The 14,656-nt window shown below is 38.3% G+C and overlaps 1 long non-coding RNA gene across 1 annotated transcript in view; it reads left to right on the top strand.

Annotated features, from left to right (window-relative positions):
• The window catches only part of LOC138403373 (uncharacterized), a 606,611-nt gene that overhangs the window by 187,387 nt on the left and 404,568 nt on the right, over nt 1-14,656 (top strand). The window lies entirely within an intron of this gene.

Below are 14,656 nucleotides of genomic sequence, written 5' to 3'. Positions count from 1 at the left end.
ATGTCTTTATACAGCCCTACATTATAGCACAGTGGTGTAAAATTGACATTTCGTATGAATAATTCACGCCATTCTCGCTGCGATCAAATAGCGTGTCATGAATGGTGTATGCTCGCATCTCGGACATTGTTTGCGTCATCTTCTATCTCTGGAACATTGAACCGAATTGCTTTTGAATTCAGACGAGTGGTTCATCCATTCTTGCCATTTTCCATGTTGATAAAATGTTTAAGGGCTTCTGAGACGCTCAAGCCGCTTGATACGACCGTCAAGCAGTTTGAGCCGGCAAAAACTTTTCTCATTTCTCCTAGGGGCTTTTCAAAGGACGCATCACGCAATATGGTCCTCCACCTTCTTTAATATTAATTAATTACTTCCGTTATTGAAGTCGTTGGTCTGGAGGTACTTCATACTGCGTATTAGAAACAGCTAACCTCAGCTAAAGTACGCGACAGGTCAAGATGGCGAGATGTGCGAGGCGTTCCCTCCCCGATTGACATCTCGACCTATACATCGCGTACTATACATTTACGAGCAATCTAATCGTCTCACATTCAATTAGAATACTCACAAGTGTATAAGTACGACCTACATCAAACGTAATCATAAAATGGCAATATCCGAGCCATTTAAACGAGAAAATCAAAACCGGAACGCAAACCGTAAAGTCCTGAAAGCGACGTCGGTAAGAAAGCAGTTAATTGCCACCACTAAAACGAGAACTGCTTTATGTATAAACGCTTGAGCTATTGAGAATTGCCGCATTCGAAAATAAGTCTTATTACAGTCAATAAAGAAGACAAAATCTGACGCTATCTTCAAAACATATACCCGTACTAGCTGATGCCCGCGACTTCGTTCGCGTGGAATTAGGTTTTTAAAAATCCCGTGGGAACTCTTGTATTTTCCGGAATAAAAGTAGCCTATGTCACTCTCCAGGTCTTTATCTATACCCTGCATGCAAAAAATCACGTTAATCCGTTGCACCATTGCGATGTGATTGAAGGACAAACCAACAAACAAACACACTTTCGCATTTATAATAAGGGTACATAACAAATATGGGCATTTGTTGTATGGAAGCAGGCGTTACTTTGCGGAAGTCCATGATATACAATGAACCAAAAGCTTAATTTGCTGTAATCCGCTGAAACAGGTCGAATCTGTATGGTGCAACATGCAGCATGTGAGGGCGGGCGGTGCATTTCGCATGCTGCATGTTGCACCATACAGATTCGACCTGTTTCAGCGGATTACAGCAAATTAAGCTTTTGGTTCATTGCATTAATATAGGCATTTACATAGGTTCTTAACACTCTTCTTGTCGACTTGTCTGGGCGCTGCACATTCTTCTATAGGTACAAACATTACATTATTTCACATTTCTACGTAAAAATAATATACACACTTACTTACACACACACCCACACACACCCACACACACACACACACCCACTCAATCATACACCCACACACATATGCATATACACACGCCATGTGAATTTTTATTTTATTCTATTTTATTTTACTTATTTATCTTATTTTATTGTTTAATTTAGATTTTATTATTAAGTAATAGTTTAAAAGTAAATAATTGTTTTGTAAATTAAAAAAGCTTATGTAACAGGGAAGGCACTGGCTCCCATAACACAGTTTATACTTCTTTGGGAGCCAGTGGTCAAAGTCTTATGTGTCAAATCTTTTTTGCAAATAAAGATATATTTATTATTAGTATTATTAGATATCATACGGATCAGACTTTATAAAATAATATAAATTATTATGATATTCAAAATAGGTAGGTAGGTAGGCTATATGTAGTAACAATGTAGTTTGTACGCAATCTTTAATTCATTCTCCGTGGTTTAGTAACCCTTATAAATCAGTTCACAGTTAATCCATTGCGTAACAGAGGTATAATATTTTAAATCTGAATTAATCATGAAATATACCGTAAAATGATTTGTAGGTAGTATTTCAAAGGGATTATTCATATTAATATTGTATAATGATTTTCAAAGGCGCTGCCGGATCGGTTTTGGTCTGGTAAAATATGTCTCATTCTTCAATATTAATGGAGTAAAATATCTGTATTATTTAGCTAGGTATAGCCGTTCTAATACGGGTCTAGTGGTCTAAAATAATAAAATAAGGAATTTTGAGTTGATGAATAAAACGACAAGATGTAGAAATAAGTAGACCTATTTTGTCATTAATTGAGTATCAATAGCAATAAATGAAATCTAAAAAACTATTAACTCAAAGTTTTTTTTTTTTTAACAATTTATAGTATAGGTATACATACAGAAAAACTTATCACTAAAAAAATTATATTTAAAAAAAATATACGCCGTCCAAATGGTCATTTATGGGCATTGTGCCCAAAACACTGGCGCTATTACCTCGCTGAACGGCAAGGCTCAACCGTTGAGCGAAATAAGCATAACTCAAAGTATTGAATTTCTTAAAATTGTTAATATCGTATTAACAATTTTAAGAAATTCGTCGATCATCAATCAATAAAGATTTATGTTTACTTATATGCTTTAAGCGTTCGCACGTAAGTACTTCGTCCGATTTAGTTGAAATACAAGTTTAGTTTACACGTAGAGCGTAGCGAGACCAATAATTAATACATGGTTTAGATCACAATAAAATTCAAAGAGGTATGTCGTTTACTCTATATTAGCTTAAATTTAATAGAAAAGACTTAAAAATTGTTTTTAAAAATTACTAAAGAGACGGCTGGTCTTGCGAAAGCAAATCTAAGTGGCACAATTACATAAAACAATGCACTAAACTCTGTTTTAAGTATGACTGGCATCAGGCATGTACCATGGTAGTTTACGATAGTGCTATTACTTACAAACATTAAACTCTAAACACTTTACGAATAAAATAGTATTTAGTACGTAAAATATAACAAAACGCTAACCAGAAGTCACAAAGTTTTAACACCGTGTAGTTAAGTTTATAGTGCGATAAATACTAAATGCTCTCCAGTTTTAACTGCCATTCATAATTTTAATGCACCATGCATACGCTAGTCTTGTAGATGTGTTCCCAACGAGTCACACCCAATCGTGTCACACTGTGACTCGTTGGGAATCTATCGGAAAAAACCTATAGTGTCACACGCAAGCTACAGTGTGACTCGTTGGGAATTACAATGAATAAAAAAGTTGCAAGGCTAGGGCAATGTTGAAGACAGTTCTTTCGATGGGGATATTTATAATTTTGAAACAGTAAAATATTACAGGCAAGTTATATTAATTAGATAAGACCTACTTAATATTTTTAAGTTTTAAAACTTTATGCACAAATATTTTCATCGAGTTTGAAAAGTTTCCCTGTAAAAGCTCGTGTTTCGTAAAAACATTACCGAATAAGAAAGTTAAAAGTCGTCCGTGTCACGGATAGTTAAACATAAGTTACTAAAAGTTTAAACGTAAAACTATTATGAAGATAAATAGGTAACATTAAACAAGACAACAGTTGAACTTTATTTGGCAAACAATAGTTTTATTTAGATACTTTATTCATGCCACTGTAGTCTATTGTAGGTACTTCAGACAGTTGTATGAAAAAAAATATATTAACAATAAAAATAACTTTGTCGATTTCTTGTCAGATATTGGTACCCACACTAGGCAGGTAACAGGTAATCCCATCGACACAGGAGGTAATAATCCTTATACGAAGTAGTACATAAAAATTCTTTGGGTAATCCTATGTTGTGGGTACCTAATTTACGTTAACCGGTAACTTATCGGTTTAGTCTAATGATTCTTATAGCCTAAACGTCAGCACGTGCCAGACCTTCCTTATTTTATAAAAGCTAAAAGTTTCTCTGTATAATACACAGAGAAACATCTGGCTGGCTCTGGCGTATATGGCACACACACAAGTGTACGAATTTGTCTTCACTTTTAAAAATATAACTGTATGACCTTTGTCTAACTGGAGTTATACAATATCTTTGCCAAAAACATGGTAGGAATAGGAGTGATTGAAATATAGAGGAATGCTTCTTTAATAAATTTAAAATATAGAGAGTACACGTCAAAACCGACGAAGAGTAAGTACACATCAAGCCTGTAAAAAGAGTTAATGGCAAAGGTTAGAGTGAAATCCTTAACAGGATTTACGACCTCGCAAAAATACTGCACCGTTAAATGAAAACTAATGGATTTTTGTAACGGGAATAGGATTTCGCTCGTTAAAAATACCAGTTATTTCTCTTATGGGGTAACTGATTTTATTAGGTTCTATTTTGGATAGCTTTTATGACTATAGTAAGATTTATTTATTGACTCCGTTTTGGACAGTTCAAATATCTGTCCTTATTATCTATATATATATTATCTTATAATAATTGAAGACTTGGTCCACGTAACCCATATTTTATCCCCTTAGGGATGGAATTAAACCCCTTATTGACGGCTGTCTATGTCATAATAGCTGCAGCTATCTGCATGTATTTCAACCCGATCCTTATTAGTAGTTTGAGTTGTACGTTGATAGTAATTCAGTCACCTTTTCCTTATACATATTTAGATACTAGCTGATGCCCGCGACTTCGTCCGCGTGGATTTATGTTTTTCAAAATCCCGCGGGAACTCTTTGATTTTCCAGGATAAAAAGTAGCCTATGTCACTCTCCATGGTATAATCTATCTCCATTCCAAATTTCAGCCAAATCCGTCCAGTAGTTTGTTTTTGCGTGATTGAGTAACAAACATCCAAACATCCACACTTTCACATATTTTATAATCCTAATATTATATATTTAGATTATTAGGATTAGGATTAGGATTACTTTGTTTGAATGGATGGATTTTCTATCATTTTGCTGTACACCAAAATGATTCCTTTTAAAAAGAAAGCTGCCAAATAAACCCTGACATTTTTATTCCGGAATGCCTTTTCCAGATTGTTACGATAACGACATAATTCCGTATTTGGAAACGGATTTTTACATTGGCACAATCATTCCGATCGACATCGGCGGTTACGATCAGATTGGGATCAAATTTTACTGAGATTTTACGTTACAATCCCGCTTTAGTACGTCATGAGATTATCTTGTATTACATTATAGCCAGTGTGCCAATACTTTTTTTGCTATTTTGTCTTTTTGTAGGAATACCTCAGTGTTTTTGATTTTTTGTAACATTTTACCAGTATCGTTCCTCCTTCATGTTTTATACCTACCACAAAACGGTTATGAGATAGGTGTCATGATCATCCCACCACCGGCTCACTACAGAGCACGGGTCTCCTCTCAGAGTGAGAAGGGGTTTGGCCATAGTCTACCACGCTGGCCATGTGCGGATTGGTAGACTTTACACACCTTTGAGAACATTATGGAGAACTGTAAGGCATGCAGGTTCCCTCACGATGTTTTCCTTCACCGTTAAAGCAAGTGATATTTAATTACTTAAACGTATATAACTCCGAAAAGTTAAAGGTGCGTGCCCGTGATCGAACCTCCGACCTCCGATTAGAAGGCGGACGTCCTAACCACTAGGCTATCACAGCTTTTTTCACACACTGTAAAGTATATTCTAGCTTAAATACAATCCAATCCATCAGCCTGTTTGCGTCCACTGCTGGACATAGGCCTTTCCAAGAGCGCGCCACCAAACACGGTCCTCCGCCTTCCTCATCCAACCGCTCCCCACCACCTTCTTAATCGGGAATAGCAGGGCTGCCGGGAACTGGGGGCCTTAGTCTGTTGGCGCTGTTCATTAGAAGTAATGCCCATACTGACCACGCTGGGCAGGCGGGTTGGTCAGCGCAGGGCTGTAGGCTATTTCGCACCAGTGACGCTGCTGCCCGTCTCTGGTCTGTATTATTTAAAGCCAAGCCATATGGAATGGTTATCCCGCCATTCTTCGGTCGTCATATCCTCGTCCGCTGATTCGCAGGGGGCACCACGTGCAGGTGAGGTTGACATTTGGGGTGCTAAGATGTTAGCGCACCCCCTTACCCCCCCCACCCCTTAAATAGGATGGTTAAACTATAAGGGTTCCTTGTTTACTACAGAACCCTAAAAAGAGCGTTAATTTTTAATGCAAGCATAATAATTCTTTTAATTCTATACATCACTTTAGTCAATCAATTTACACTGTCGCAATTACGGAATTGTGGTATAAGAAACGGTAAAGTTTTGGGAAGTTTTCCGACCTGCGTGACCAGGCTAATTTTCTGCGTTTCCAATTTGTTTTATTGGTTAAAGAGCTTTTACATTGTTATGGAGGAAATAATTTGGAAAAAACAGTTTGTTTTAATTGTTATTCCATTTCAACATTAGTATTTCATTGTGACTTGTAGAATATCCGTAGGTATAATTATATTATTAGTCAAGAATGTTGTTAGAAAATAATTAAAAAGAAAATATCAACGGTTTATCCAACACCCAGCTTATGACCGCGACTTTGTCCGCGTGGACTACAAATATTTCAAACCCCTGTTTTACCCCTTTTTTTTTTTAAATTTAGGGATTGTATTTCTAAAAATCCTTTTTTAGCGGACGTCTACGTCATAATAGCTATCCGCATGCCCGATCCGTCCAATAGTTTGAGCTGTGCGTTGATAGATAATTCAGTCAGTCAGTCAGACAGTTTTTCCCTTTACATATATAGAAGGTATTGTGAGTATTTTCCCATTCTCACACAGCATAGCTCTGGACTACACTTTTGTAACTCTTTTACCTACTGTTTCACCCCTCTCCGTCGGTGTGCCTTGCGCCTCATTGGTTGATTTTTATCGTGCTAATCATTTAAGTAGCTCTTATTGACATCTCTGGAGAGTAGCCACCCTCATCAATCTTTTAAGCATACGATAGTTCAAAGTCTTCGAAACGAGTTGCCATCTAGACAAGTAAACGTCCAAGTCCATACATCTTCGTGCGAGCACGTCTAGTTAATCTAGACGGATTTATCTGAGAATTCCTGAAAGACAAAGGCGACATGTAGCCGGCTATCTTGAGAAACGGTCTCGCGTTTACTGAATATCTTAGCCGAGCGTAGGAAAGGCAGCGTAATAAAGATCTATCTAGGTGTGTCGTGATTAAGTACATCTACATACCGAAAGTAATGTACATTGACCTTTAGAAGGACATATCAGTTTATAGAGCACTGTCTCGGTGTGAGTGAAAGAGACAATGCTCTACAAAGCCGAAATGTACAGTTTTGTTCTTTGACCATTATTATTTCATGTAGTTTAACTAGTACGGATTTACTCCTAGACATTGTTATATATAAGTTACAGGTTGTAGACGTGTCGCAGATCGCAGATAAATATTGATTGAATTTTCAAAAATCCTTTCTTAGCGGATGACCACGTCACAATAGATCTGCCAAATTTCGCGACCTGTCGCGTACTGTAGGTACTTTGAAGAAATGTAATATATCAATCATCACTTTCCAATCAAACAACTTAATCGTGAATGCTTGTTGGTGTTCAGCCAGTCTGTGTTTGTGCCAAGAAAAAAGACTGCCAAACGTGTGTAGGACTCGTGGAATAAGGGTTCTGTATACAATCATATAGAGTTTTATTATATTACTTATCGAATTTTCAGGAGATTAGGAGTAGACTCAACAATGCACAATAATTGCAAAGTGGATTTCACTCAAGTTAACTTTGCAAGATAGAACACTATTAGCGGTTTCTTCTTCTTCTCAATCGTTCACTCTTGGCTATGAATTCTTCACTGCTGCTCGTGCGATCTCCCTCCAGCGACTTCTGTTGTTGGCATTATGTGCACACACGGAGACAGGTGTGTTTGTTGCGGATCGGAGAAGTCCGTCCACCTAGTTGGGGAACTCCCACGTGGACGTGTGCCCTCCATTCGACCTTGTACCACAAGGTTTTCGATGGTACCACTCTTCCTTCCAGCAGCGGGGTTTTCTCCGTTTGACCTAGGCCAAGACGTGGGTACGGGCCTCGAGGCATGGCCTCCTTGCCCGGGTGTGGCGCCGCGGGGAAGAACGCTTCCCCGGTAACGTCTTTTAAGCCGTTGTCGGCTAAGGCCTGCCTTCTTGGCTTAGGGCCTCGAGGTCTCGGTTGTGTGTTGGGTCCAGGGCGCCCGTACTGTAGGCGGTGGGCTCGTCGTTGTGCACATGGGTATTGTCAAAGCCGGTAAAGCTTGCGTCGTCCTCATCGTCGTCTTCTTCATCAGCACGTTGCGCTGGTGTGGGTGACCGCAGAAGCTCGCGAGGTAGAGGACGCCCGTTTGGTGGTCTGGGTTGTGTCACTCTTCCTTGTGATGTGCCCAAAGAACTTAAGGATTCGTTATTGTACAAGTGAGAAAAACCTGTGATTTATTTTCTGTTCTTTGAGATTAGCGGTTTACTTGATCCCATTACGAATCCCTAAATTCTAAAAATATCAATTGAGTCTATTTCTGTTAATCTAGCTAATACGAACAACAATTCACTATTCATCACTGACAAACATTAAAGTATTGGAATCAATCCAACTCACGTCACATGTAACAGGATTGAAAATTATGCACCTTGGTTCGAGAGTCATTGGAAATTTTGGGGAAGTGCTTGATAAAAGTTAGTATCTGAACTTAGAACATAATAATATGGACAATGGTTCAATGATAAAAATTCCGGCAGAAGAATTCGGAGAAGATACCTATATAATCTAAATAATATATAAAAGGAAAAGATAACTGACAGACTGACTGACTGACTGATCTATCAACGCACAGCTCAAACTACTGGACGGATCGGGCTGAAATTTGGCATGCAGATAGCTATTATGACGTAGGCATCTAAGGGGATGAAATGTAGGGGTTTGAAAATTGTGTGGTCCACGCGGACAAAGTCGCGAGCATAAGCTAGTACCTATAATTTAAACAAAACAAAAGAACTTTACGTTTGCTAACTTACCACTTTTAGCTTTTATCAATTAACTCCTCAATACTTTCTATGGGCTCTCAGACCACCTCGTTTTGTATCCCGTATTCCTTTGACGTTAACTACAAGCTTGCTACCTATCCCACAAACACTGTGTGTCAGTATTGTATATTTTCGTTGCATGCGCTAGCCTTTGATACCATCGTCGCTATTACAGTACGCGGCCGAAAGTAATGTACATCGACCTTTAGAAAGAGATAGCAAATTTGTAGAGCACTGTCTCTGTCGTTGAGACCGACAACACGTCATATATTAATGAGTGACAGAGACAACGCTCTACAAAGCTGAAATGTCATTCTAAAGCAATGCAAATCTAATTTTAAAGCAATGCAATTCTATAATGCAAAAAAACTCATCATCATCATCAACCCATCGCCGGCTCACAGAACATGGGTCTCCTCTCAGTATGAGAAGGGTTAGGCACCACGGTGGCCAAGTGCGGATTGGCAGACTTCACATACCTTTGAGAACATTATAGCGAACTCTCAGGTATGCAGAACCCTCACCATGTTTTCTTTCGCCGTTAAAGATGAGAGAATGATATTATTTCTTAAAATGCACATAACTCCGAAAAGTTAGATGTGCGTGCCCGGAATAGAACCCCCGATCTCTCGAATAGGAGGCGGACGTCGTAGCCACTAGGTTATCACGGGTTCTCCCCCTAAAAACTCCTACCTTTATGTAATTAATGGAAGGGGGCTATGAACCTCAGCAATAATAATTCAATGAAGTCAATGAATGCGACGCACAGAGAGGAAGTAAGAGAGAGACATTGACTTATATATTACTTCGTATGGACAGGGCCATTGAACAAAGAAAATGGCACCGGCTCAGTGGTGCACCAATGCAACCTCAGTGACGTCTGGATTTCAAACGGGTCGTTCATTAGTATCTAAGAGGTGGCGCTAATTTATTTGGTTCCAAAACCGTGAAAAATTTTGTTCGCTTGGGCATATCTTGTCATTTATATCGATGGAGAGAGAGGAGTACCTATTTTTGTAACGTACACGCTAGCTGTTAAAAGTTTTCAAAACTCACTTTGAATTAAATTTACAATTCGGAAAAGGTCTGTAGGGTCGGACTCGTATAGGGGTTATACGACCCCAAAAACCCTACTCCTAATACATTTCCAAAACAAAATGCTTTGTGCGTTATATTTTTGTCTTAATTACGTACTAATAATAATTTTATATAGAGGTGATGTTTGAGAGTTTGTATCGAATAATCTCCGGAAACAGATTAGGATTTTTTTCATTGATAACTAGCTTATGCTCGCGACTTCGTCCGCGTGAACTACACAAAATCAAACCCCTGTTTCACCCCCTTAGGGGTTCAATTTTCAAAAATCCTTTTTAGCAGAAGCCTACGTCATAATCTGCATGCCAAACAGTCCGATCTGTCCAGTAGTTTGAGCTGTGCGTTGATAGATCTGTACCCGTAGTACAAGATTTTACGTCTCACCAAACGAAACCAAATTCGAGAGTCGAAATACTTCCGCGTTACAGTAAAATGGACCTAAACAGCCTTGAATTGAAGGCCAAATATTCAATGCCACTGATTTTAATTTCGCAATGTTTCCGCTTGGAGCGCTGGCTGTAGAAGTGAAGATAAACTTGAGCTTTAAAACAAGGAATTTAAGATCCAGTTTACTGTAACGCGGAAGTATTTCGACTCTCGAATTTGGTTTGGTTTGGTGAGACGTAAAATCTTGTACTACGGGTACAGTCAGTCAGTGAGTCACCTTTTCCTTTTATATTAGAAGTACGCGACAGGTCGAGATTGCAATCGGGGAGGGTACGCCCCGCACACCCGCACAGCCCCCGCGCTAACCCGGTGCAGACGAGCGCGGATGACGTGCGGGGTGTCTCCCTCCTCTCTCATACCCCGATCGCTATCTTAACCACGGAACAGAATTCTGTTCCGTAGTTCTTCCGCTAAAGCAAAATAAATCTTATTTCTAGAACGTCAGGGTTTGTTTCCAAATCTGTGACGTAGGCTAGTTTTGACTAAACTTAAACGACAAATCAAATGATTTGTTTCTTTGTAGTGCAATATATAACTATCGGTATATTTGTATGAGTTTGGCGACAGCGGTTCCTATAGTAATTTTGGTGAATTGCACTTCCACTGTTCTTTCTGTTCCGTGATCTTAACCTATTGCGGACTATACATTATCCCCAGTTCTCGTTAAAAATTATCAACGTGGATGAAAGCGCGGGCAAAACCTAGTCTTGTTTATTTAACGCATAGATTCTAGTGTCCTTAATTCTCCCCTATTTCAAACTCTTTTTATTTTTGTCATGTATTTTCACGCTTGATTAATTCACTATTATAGAGAAGCTTTTTTATACGTTCCTATTTTTAAAGTTTAATGTAATAAAACCAAAGCTGTGATAGCCTATGGTTAAGATGATCGCTTTCTAATCAAAGGTCGGGGGTTCGATCTTGAGCATACAACATTTCGGAGTTATGTGCGTTTTAAGTAATTAAATATCATTTGCTTTAACGGGGAAGGAAAACATCGCGAGGAAACCTGCATACCTGAGAGCTCTCCATAATGTTCTCAAAGGTGTGTAAAGTCTGCCAATCCGCACTTGGCCAGCTTGGTAGACTATGAACTAAACCCTTCTTACTCTAAGATGAGACCCGTGCTCTGTAGTTAGCCGGCGATGGGTTTATGACGATGGTGATGAGTTTTTTGCAAATAATGAATTTTCAAAATTCTTTTCTTAGCAGATGTGTACGTCATAATAGCTATCTGCATGCCCAAAATTCAGCCCGATCCGTCCAGTATTAGATCTGTGGGTTGATATATCAGCCAGTCAGTCAGTCACCTTTTTTCCGGTTATATAGGTATTTAGATCTAACTGTGATTTCTGCTTAATATGATAACAATTATTGTGCTTGGCACGAGTAAGGTGTAATAATCCAGATTAGTACCTACCTTATTAAATTTAAGGCATTTATGGATGAAAAAGTCTAGTATTCAACAAGTTAATACAAAACTGTAAGAAGTTTTTACAAGTTGAAGGAAAATTTTGCTGTAAAATGCTGTAAAATATAGGCAGGTACCTTTTATAATTTAATCGTACCTTTACATTAATAGCTATTAAAGAAAATAAATTAAGCGGCTTACTGTGAAAGGTCTAACGAACCGAATGGCTAATGAATAATAAATTATTATAAAACAATGTTTGTATTGAAAATGATTCAATAAAATTAATGCTAGCTTAAGTAATATAATTATTGTAATTAAAGATTTTTTATTTAATTGCAAATAAAAGAGGCTGACGGACGGACGGAGGCTGCGGACGACATCAGACGAGTCGCAGGGAGCAGCTGGATTCAGGTAGGGCAAGACCGTGGCGTGTACAAGATACCTATGTCCAGCTGTGGACGTCTATCGGTTGATGATGATGATGATGATGACGGGCGTTAGGCTGTTTACCGGCGTGCACGGAAATTGGAAATTGATGGTCTATTAATGCTGCCAAATAGCTCTAACCGGACCGCCCGCGTCGTCCGAGTTCGTGATATGAACGATAAAATTCTTGCTAATGTGATGTTTTTATTTGGTTGAATCACAAAATAAAATTCATTAGATAAATCGTTATCTTTTTAGGGTTCTGTAGCTCGTTTCTGTCTATCTATCGTATCTGTGAAGAAACTTATGGGGTGCTTCCCGAACTGAACACGTATTTAAATTATTTAAATCATCCAAGATAACAAATGATTTAAGGTCCGACGAGTACAATATGCAAATTGTTAAACGTGGCATTCAATTACGCAAGCCCTTGTCAATTTAACAAGCGAATTTGAATAGATATTGTTACGTGTTACGTTCAAGTTACGTTTAGCATCTGTTAAAGAGCATTTTATGCAAATTACTTATACCTACATCTTGCGAAATCAATTTGAAATCCTCTATCAAACTTATATTTTACAGTGCAAAATTTCCATCTATTCCCAGGAGATGTCGCAAAAGTTTTGTGGAAGCATACATATTATATTTTTCTAAAGTAATCTTCAACTCATTTATTCAATTTTAAATTTTTTATTCATTTTTTTTATAGTGAAAATATTACAAGAAAACTTAAAGCTAGCCTTATCTAATTACTATAGAAATCATGCCCGCGTGGAATGGTGCCAAGAATACTGGCTGCATTTCCGCGATCTCCTTGCGCACTCGATTACTACGCTGTTACATCTGGCTCATGATGCTATACGGATGTGAGGTGTGGACCATTAAATAAGACCTCAGGATACGTATAGAAGTCTTCGATATGTGGGCATATAGACGTAAGTTGGCCATTAGCTGGACTCACAAAGTCACGAATGTGGAAGTTCTGCGACGCGTCAAACAAAAACGCGAACTTATGTAAACCATCAAGATAAGAAAAGTCGCATATTTGGGGCACGTGCTTAGGAGCGAGAGGTACAAACTCCTGCAACTTATCATGATGGAAAAAGTTGCCGGAAGAAGATGCGTCGGTTGCAGAAAAAAGTCCTGGCTGCGCAACATCCAAGAGTGGACGGGAATCGCGAGAGCTGCAGAACTGTTTCGTCTCGCGAAGAACAGAGTGTAATACACAAAGCGGACTTCGCTAGTTGGAGAGGCACGTGAAGAAGAAGAAGAAGAGAGAGTAAGAATCGCGACAGGCTGTCTTCCACTATACGATACTGTTTCAATTATGTACCTACCTATCTAATTTTTAAATCTGTAGTCATAAAAAATCTGTTATTTTTTTTTGTAAATACATGTACCTACCTACCTACTACCTACTCAGTATAGGTATTTTATTTGGTGGCTATTTAATATTATCAAACCCAACAACCGACCATCAAAAAGCGTAATTTATTACGTATTTTGAATAAATTATTTGACTTTCTTTATCAAGTATTTCCTAGCCAATAATTAAAGATCCGATATCAATAGGTATAAGTTCCGCAAATTGCTATTGCGCTGGAACCATGTCTCACTAGCATGGAAATGACGTCAAACGAAAAAAATACCATCAGCTCGAAACTTCAGTCTAGTGTCGACGTCACTAAAATGGAGGCCACGCGCATTCGCAATTTGCGATAATTAAAGATCCGATATCAATAGGTATCAATCGCTGGATTAGATATCTATTGAAAACCAAGGTAAAATATTACGACTTCTTTTCTCAGCAACTTAATATTATGTCTAGGTAGCGAATTTCCTTTGTTCAATTTAGTCACAATGTAATATCTTATTGCTTCTATAAAGATATTTTATTTGAAGACGATATTGATGCAGATCATAATACGGATATTTGATGATCTCATGGCGCAGTGGCGAACGCACTGATCTTATATGCGGGAGGTCCCGGTCCCGAGTTCGGGAGGCTTCGGCTAGTTACAATACTTTTGCAATGACGTGCTGCCAAACAATTTAGTTTTCAAAAAACATTGGTGCATAAGCTGATGCCCGCGATTTCGTCCGCGTAGAATTAGGTTTTTTAAAAATCCCTTGGAAACTCTTTGATTTTCCAGGATAAAAGTAGCCTATGTCACTCTCCAGGTCTGTATCCTATACCCATGCAAAAACTCATGTCAACCCGTTGCACCGTTGCGACGTGACTGAAGGACAAACCAACACACAAACACACTTTCGCATTTATAATAAGGGTTCTGTTAGTTTAAAAAAGACATGACACCTGATAAAATACTTAAATAAATAAAAACTGTTAATAAATAAAA

The sequence above is a fragment of the Maniola hyperantus genome, chromosome 15 (genome assembly GCF_902806685.2).
Source record: "Maniola hyperantus chromosome 15, iAphHyp1.2, whole genome shotgun sequence".
Lineage (NCBI taxonomy): Eukaryota > Metazoa > Arthropoda > Insecta > Lepidoptera > Nymphalidae > Maniola > Maniola hyperantus.
This window is presented reverse-complemented; position numbering and strand designations above follow the sequence as displayed.